The sequence below is a fragment of the Myotis nattereri genome (assembly GCF_964212035.1).
Source record: "Myotis nattereri genome assembly, chromosome: 2".
In the NCBI taxonomy this organism is placed as follows: domain Eukaryota; kingdom Metazoa; phylum Chordata; class Mammalia; order Chiroptera; family Vespertilionidae; genus Myotis; species Myotis nattereri.
Window position 1 is genome coordinate 78,711,402 of NC_138076.1, and position 7,931 is coordinate 78,719,332.

The 7,931-nt window shown below is 36.8% G+C and overlaps 1 pseudogene across 1 annotated transcript; it reads right to left on the minus strand.

The window, feature by feature from the left end:
- Positions 1 to 343: 343 nt before the first annotated feature.
- On the minus strand, positions 344 to 1,135 carry LOC308513754 (DNA-directed RNA polymerases I, II, and III subunit RPABC3-like; annotated as a pseudogene). The gene is made up of 2 exons: positions 1,008 to 1,135; positions 344 to 793 (listed from the first exon to the last, which is right to left on the minus strand). The product of its transcript is annotated as a DNA-directed RNA polymerases I, II, and III subunit RPABC3-like (transcript).
- Between the last annotated feature and the right edge of the window lie 6,796 nt (positions 1,136 to 7,931).

Consider the following 7,931-nt stretch of genomic DNA (forward strand, 5'->3'; position numbering starts at 1 on the left):
AAACCAAGGACCTCAAGACCTAACTCAAAAGGTAACTCTTTACTAAAGCCTTCTTTTCCCTTGTTTTTTTTTCAGTGTAAAATTTTATATTTATTTATTTATTTCTGAAAAAAGTAAAGTTTAATTTAAAAAAAAATCATGCACACAAAAACAACTTCTGGTTCATTTTAAAGTCTCCTGCTGGGTGTCTCACAGCTTCTCATTGAGTCCAGACCAGGCGGAGAGCTACCCCAGTGGGCAGAGAGCCAGCCCCTCCTGACTAGGACAGCAGCAACGCAACTCGCACGTGAACAAATGCCCATGACCTGAGTGACTGAGCAGTGAGGTTGGCTTCCCAGGCGGTTCAGAAGGTCGGTTTCTTCATCAGCAGATAAACTCTAGAATCCACTTCAAATCCATGCAGGTTGTTGGCATCACCCTGCAGCCTCATGAGCAGGGCCTCATAGGACACGTGGGCAGAGAGACGTGTTGCTGTTTCAGAAGTTTCGCCTCCCTCAATCCTGTACACTTTTCCATACATTCCATACTCAAATTGGTCAACCCTGGAAGGTCTATCATCTGTGGGGTTATATTCACCATCATCCAAGGTACCCTCTTCCTACAAGGTACTGGCTATGGCCAGCTGGAACTCGTCACCCAAATCTACAGGGTAAATCTGAATGTTTACATCAAAGATAAGGTCCGTCTTGAAAGATTCACTCTCACAATGCAGTGGGGACACTCGGTCAAACTTCTTGCCCTCTGGGTCGATGTCTCTCACATCAAAAATATCTTAAACAGAATGCCAGCCACGCTAAAAAGGCAACGAGAGTAGCACAGGGGGACAGAGTGCGCAACCACTACTAGGAGTATGCACACCACTTTGGGTGGAGAAAACGAGGGAGAGGGGGGAAAAGGTCGTAAAATTCTATATTTAGAAATAGCCATCTGGCATCTGGACTCAGTTTAGATGATCCCAATTCTGTTGATCATAGTCTGGAGCCAAACATATGCCCTCTCCATCAGGCCTAATTAGGGTGTTGACCTTGGTCACATCAACATCATAGAGCTTCTGTACAGCTGGTTTGATCTGGTGCTTGATGGTCTTGGCACCCACAGTGAACACGTGTGTACTATTGTCTTCTGTCCTCTTCATGGCTGACTTGGCAGTCAGAGAGAACTTAAGGATGGTATAGTGGTCATGCTTATGTCTCCTGAGGATATTGAGACTGCCTTCAGAGTCGCCTTACCTTCTGTGTGGGAAGGTGAGTGATGTGTGGATATTCTTTATTTTTAATGGCTGAGGACACCTTTCTTCACTTTCCTTGCCTTCAAAACCTTTGCTGTAGCTTCAACTTGGGAAAGGCCAGGGACTTCCTTCTTTGTTTTCATTGCCATCTTCATGGACAAAATAACAAGCCTTCCTTTCTCCTTAGGTCTTTTATCATTTTTTGTTGTTGTTGATACCTTTCATAGCTCATAAAATCTATAAACAGCTGAGTTTTTATGTACATTTTCTATTTATTTTGTACCCCTAACATTTTAATACTGATCAACCTACATATCCCCAGGTCTTAGCAAAGTGCCTGGTCAAAGGTGAGTATTTTAGAATTATTGATTAAATCACACCGAGATAATACTGATTATCAACTAATATGTGGGTAATTTATTCTTGAGATTTTGTGCTCATTGAATGCTATTGTCAACTCTTTTTTTCATTTTTACTTTTGGGGGTTTATATAGTAATACAAATATTTTATCCAACATAAGTTAGACAACAGCTATGATATTATTTTTCACAATGACTTTAGAATATATCCAATAACATAGCTATCACTAGTATAAAGAACATTTCAAATAGTGCTTTTTATTTCCTTTATAGGCCAAATATGCTGAAATTTTGGAATTAGTCTCTTCTGCTTAGTACCATGACAAACGTTACCAGGGAAGCCAAGCTATCTATGAATATGGCACAGATTACTCAGAATTCATGAAGCAAGCACATGCTATTGTTAATATTAATATCGTTATTATTAGTACCAATACAATTTCCAAACATGTCACTTGGCCTGCAGCATATAGTTGGATAAACAGGCCTAGCATACTTTCCTTCCACTGACCACAAATGTCCCTAGTTCTGTATAGCATATACAGAAACTGCACATCTCTAACTCATTACATAAATAAACTGGCTTTATTTAAGAAACTGAGAGGAATATCTCCATAACACATGGGCTGGTTAGCATTCATAGGTTGCATAGTCATGACTATGGTAATGAAATGAAACAAAATAAGAAAAACAAATAAATTATGCATTTACACCCTTTAAAAGTTTAATCATGGAAATTTGATGCTCTAGGATGAGTCAAAAGAAAAGAGAAAATATGTACAGTTAGAAAGGTAAGATTCCCCCATGCATTAAATGGCCTGAGGGCTGTACTTACAATATGTCACTTAACTAGTCAGTCACCCCTAAAGTGCCTTACTGCTTAATCGTGTAATGGTCTCAGTCTGGGTGGCACGCGGCCTATTGCCAAACAACTCAGGTTTTACTTTTACTTTCTACCTCTCATTGTTTCCTGTTTTTCTTATTCTCTCTTATTTTTAATATGTGAGACTTTACCCCCCTCCCCTAAAATACACACATAATTCCCCCAAAGTGATTCTCTATAAGGCTTGGACAAATATAATTTCTGAGAGATATTTTGAATATATTTTATGACATTGAGCCTAATTCTGAGAAGGAAAGTTAGAAAACTCTCCTCCACAAGGATTTCATTCAGCCCACTTTTAAACTTGATCCATAATTTGATCGAATGCTCTTGGGCACTATTAAATAGTAATAATGAACTTCACCTAAAGCCCTTAGTAATTTTGTTCCACATTTCCTTCTCTAATTATCCACTATTCCCTATTTATTATTACTTCATTCTCTGCCTTGAGGCTGCCTAAAAATACTAAGAATGATAAATTAAACAATACATTTGGTACCAAGTTAACCTGTGGGGAGGGTTATAATTTAATAGATTGTCTTCTGAATTAATTATTTCTGAATTATTTAATTGCAGTTTCTAAACAAATTTCTTAGAATATGTGACAGAACTTTTAGGATATTTCTAATAAAATTATTATAACAATCACAGTTCCATCATTATTTTAGCTAAATTTTACATTAATTTTATTATAAATCTACAGATGTATTGATTATATTTTTACTAACAAGTATTGTCTTCTATAGCATTTAACAATATTTTCTTTAGTATCTCACTAGTGCAGACATTAAATCACTGTCATTTTGAAGCCAGTGCCTTTTCCCTCTTAAGTAACAATAGTCATTGACTTTTATATTAAAGTCTTAAGAGTCTCACTATAAATACAGTGTTTAGATCAATGACTACTTCAGAGAACATGATGGTTCTTCTTACACTAATTACTTACCCCATCAGTCTCATTAAAGTTCTGTGACAACCAATTTCTGTTTCTTTGAGCTAAAAATATCCTCATTATATATGTCATTTAGAAGAATTCACACTGTAAGATGGCCTCCATGCTATTTATGGAATGAAATTTAACCCATTTTGCACAATGATTTTTAGTTTTTCTGTTGGAGAGGCAGAAGTCTTATGGAAGTCTCTTACAATGCTGATAAACAGAAACTCTTCACCCATTTATCAGCAGCAGCAGGACCAGAAAACCTGGAACAGCTCATCTGGTCTTAACCTCTGGAATTTTCCCAAATTAATTACCTACTATATCCAGCCCACAAAAGCCTTCTCTGATTTCATGTGTGAATGGCTTCGGTGGTGATCCAAAGCTCTTTACAAGCTCCTTTAATACCTTGAACTGCTGGACAGCTGCTTTATAATGCTGTGAAAAGCTCAGTGGTAGAAAGGACGTTTTCACTAAGTGTTAGGATATTATTCAGCTGCAAAGTCTTAATTTAAAAAGTATATTGAGTCTTTTCATATCTGATATTCTTTTGCATGTTGTTTAATCTTAACAACAGAAGTAGACTAAGTTTATTATGTGCAATTAGTCATGGACCAGTTTTACTATTACACCCAGAATAATGGATAGCTCCTATATGCCTCAAAATGCTGACAATTGCCTCAGGAAAAAAAAAAAATTAGGAAAGTAAACACATTTCAAAAAGAAAGTGAAATTCTCATATAGTACAGATAGGGAGTATAAACTGCTATAAGGACTTTAAAATACTATGTGAGATTATCTATCACATTTAAACATGCACGCACCCAAGCGACCTAGCAATTTCATAAATGTGTATGGTGGTTACACAAATGTGTTTACCCTGCTTCTTCGGTTGTACATTTGTGATGTGTGCACGCTTCTTGATGCCCATATTGCTTCAATTAAAACAGCAAAACACTTTAAGTTGACATATTGTAAACATATCCATGAAGTGTTAATATCTATTTTTTAATTCTTTATTGTTTAAAGTATTACATGAGCCTCCTTTTCCTCCATTGACCTCTCCCAGGCAGCCCCTACCCCCCAGCACATGTCCTCACCCCCCTACTGTCTGTGTCCATCGGTTATGCTCATATGCAAGCATACAAGTCCTTTGGTTGATCTCTATCTATTTTAATTGACCATTAGCACCATCATTCCCTCAGTTATATACCTTACAGACTTCAATTTGATTCATCTCTTTCTTCATTCAAAATGCCATAAATTATTTAAATTTTGGTTTTGAAATATGTTTTACAATTTTCTTATTATAACTCAATTTGATCTTTGTGACCATTACTATTTTCCTAATGGAGAGTCTCCCCAATTCAAGCTTAAACAATTGAACTTCTTCAGATTGATCTTACTACATAAATTTCTAGTGTCTGTCTTAGAGAGTTTTCCTAAGTCAGTATTTTAAGAATTTGACATTTATGATCAAGTAGTTCCTTTAGGTACTTTGATCACCTGTAAGAAAATGATTAAACTACTAGAGGCCCAGTGCATGAAATTTGTGCACTTGGAGGAGGGGTCCCTCAGCCCAGCCTGTGGCCTCTCACAGTCCAGGACCCCTCAGGGAATGCCCGGCTGCTGGCTTAGGCCCTATCCCAGAGGGTCTAAGCAGGCAGTTAGACATCCCTCTCGCAATCCAGGACTTTCCCAGTCCAGGATGCCTAGCTCCTTACCACCTGCCTGCAGTAGAGGTGGGAGAGGCTCCTGCCACTGCGACTGCACTCGCCAGCCATGAGCCTGGCATCTGGCTGAGCAGTGCTGCCCCTGTGGGAGAGCACTGACCACCATGGGGCAGCTCCTGTGTTGAGCGTCTGCCCACTGGTGGTAAGTGTGCATCATAATGATGTCATTCCGCAGTTTGGTTGATTTGCATATTAAGGTTTTATTATATAGATTTTGCCTTTATAAGCCATATATTTTCTGACCCTTATGATCTCGTTATTATTTATTCAGGTTTTCTTCAGAGAGACTTCCAAACTTCATACTTTATAGAAAATATATTCTCATGGCAGTTTCTTATTCGAAATGTTATTTTCTTTTCTCCCTTATATTTATCTAAACTTCAACTATTCTACACTGGATCAACTGATCTCACCTTCTTTTGTAGTACTTCCTCCATTTTTACAGAACACAGAGCACATGATTAATTACATGCTCACTTATTTGTAGTCTAGCAATATTATGTGCCAGATTCTGAACACAATAGTAGATGTGCAGAGATGTGTAGAAAAGTTCTATGCCCTGTTCTCCAGAATATAGGTAAAAGTGAGGCTATATATAAATAAAAGTAAGAAAGCATACCTAGAGCATACTAGAGTGCTAAAAGTTGTAATATTTTTGAATATTACTGGATAATATTGAAAGTGAATATTATTATTTCATATTGGCTATATGAAATTTCCTAGAAAGAGCATTGTGGGGTTCACGGAGGGGGCTATAGACTGAGTTATTAAGTAAGCAGGGATAAGAAGTTTTCCATTTACGGGGTGAGGGATGGACTTTGAAGTAACAGAAGTTAGTATGTGCTATGTGGTAATATTATTTTCACATGTATTTGGTAAGGTTTTTGTGATTATACATTATTTTTATGTCATCATTTTTTAATCTCTCACAATGTCTGGGGACATTTTTAATCATAGTGGGTACTCAACAGATTTTTTAAAAGGATTATATGAGTTATAGTGGTAATGAATGCAAATTTAGGAGTCAGGCAATGTATATTGATGGTTTTCTAGCTTCATCCCCTGAAATTCCCTTAAATGGATTAATACTATTATATTCCAGAATATACACACAAATGCTGTTTTTTAGTAGTCATATTAATATATTATTTAACATTTCATTATATATGTAAATATAAATAAGTATGTGCAAAAATATAATTGTCCTTAATTTGATCCAACTAAATGAGAAATTCTATGTCAAGTAATTAACACTGAACCTAATAAGTAGCAACTTCCCCCCAAAATTATCGTTGTTAATATTTTTATGATTGTTTTGGCAATACATTTATTCTATGTTCTGTCTAAATTAGTGGTAAACTCTAATTTTAGAATATAGTACAATACAGAAAGTGAGATTAGGAGTTCAAAACTTTAACCATTTTCTCTTTCCATTGTTCTGCCTAAACATTTATTTTTTAAAACTAAAGCAAAGATTTGCTAGTCCTTAAGCCTTAGAACAATTAGTGGGGTTAATGGATGACAATGAGTGGTTGATACCAGTCAGAATAAACAGCATATGCTTTTAAATGATATGTGAGCAAGGCAAGTGTATATGCCCCAAAAGTAGGTGAATACTTTTTAAAGAATGTTTTATTTTTTGTAAATTAGTAATCCACACATGTAACCTATATGTTCATGTTGACTAATGTTACCCCAGTAAAATTTTTAAAAAATTTCATATATTAAAAACCTTAGAATGTGACTTAAAAATAAATAAATAATTAATGTTTGAAGATGAGGTATAAACTGCCTTTAAAATGTAGGGAAAAAATTAGCAATGGAGAAAAGTAAGAGATAGATGTCCTATTTTTATCTAAAATATTTAATATTTATTCCCTTGTGAGGAAAAGAGTAATTATTCAAATAAGTCCTTATATTTTGTTTATGTTTCATTGAAATATACACTGAGTGGCCAGATTATTGTGACCACCTGATGTTTGTAAGCAAATTAGCCATACACTGCATCGTATGGGATATGGAAGCCGAAGGCCTGTTCAAACACCTTTGCTGTCTGCAGTTATCAAGATAAAACGTCTCCAATTCGCACAGGAACACAAGGATTGGACAGTCAAGCACTGGAAAAAAATCATGTGATCTGATGAATCACGTTTCCAGTTGCATCATGCAGATGGCAGAGTGAGAATTTGGCGGAAACAGCATGAAAGCATGCACCCCACATGCATGACTACAACCCTTCAAGCTGGTGAGGGCAGTGCTATGGTTTGGGGCATGTTTTCCTGGCATGATTTTGGCCCTTTAATTCATGTGGAACAAGGTCTGAATAGCACAACATACCTAAGTATGATTGCTGATCAAGTTCATCCTATCATGTTGATGGTGTATCCCAATGGAGATGGCTTCTTCCAACAAGACAACGCACCATGCTACGGTGCCCATATTGTGCAGGAGTGGTTTCAAGAACATGAGGGAGACTTTACCTTGCTTAGGGGGCCCCCACAATCACCAGATCTTAATACAACAGAGCATTTGTGGGACGAAGTGAAAAGAGCCATCAGGCAGCTGGTTCCACAACCATCAAATCTCACAGAACTGGACAGTGCTATTCATCAGGCATCGTGTCAGATTCCTCGCGTCACCTTTCAACATCTCGTGGAGTCAATGCCAAGAAGAATCGCCACAGTATTGAAGGCAAAAGGTGGCCCAACAAAGTACTGATGGGGTGGTCATAATAATCTGGCCACTCAGTGTATATTGGAAATAGTAATGTCTTATTTTTTCTTAATTAAA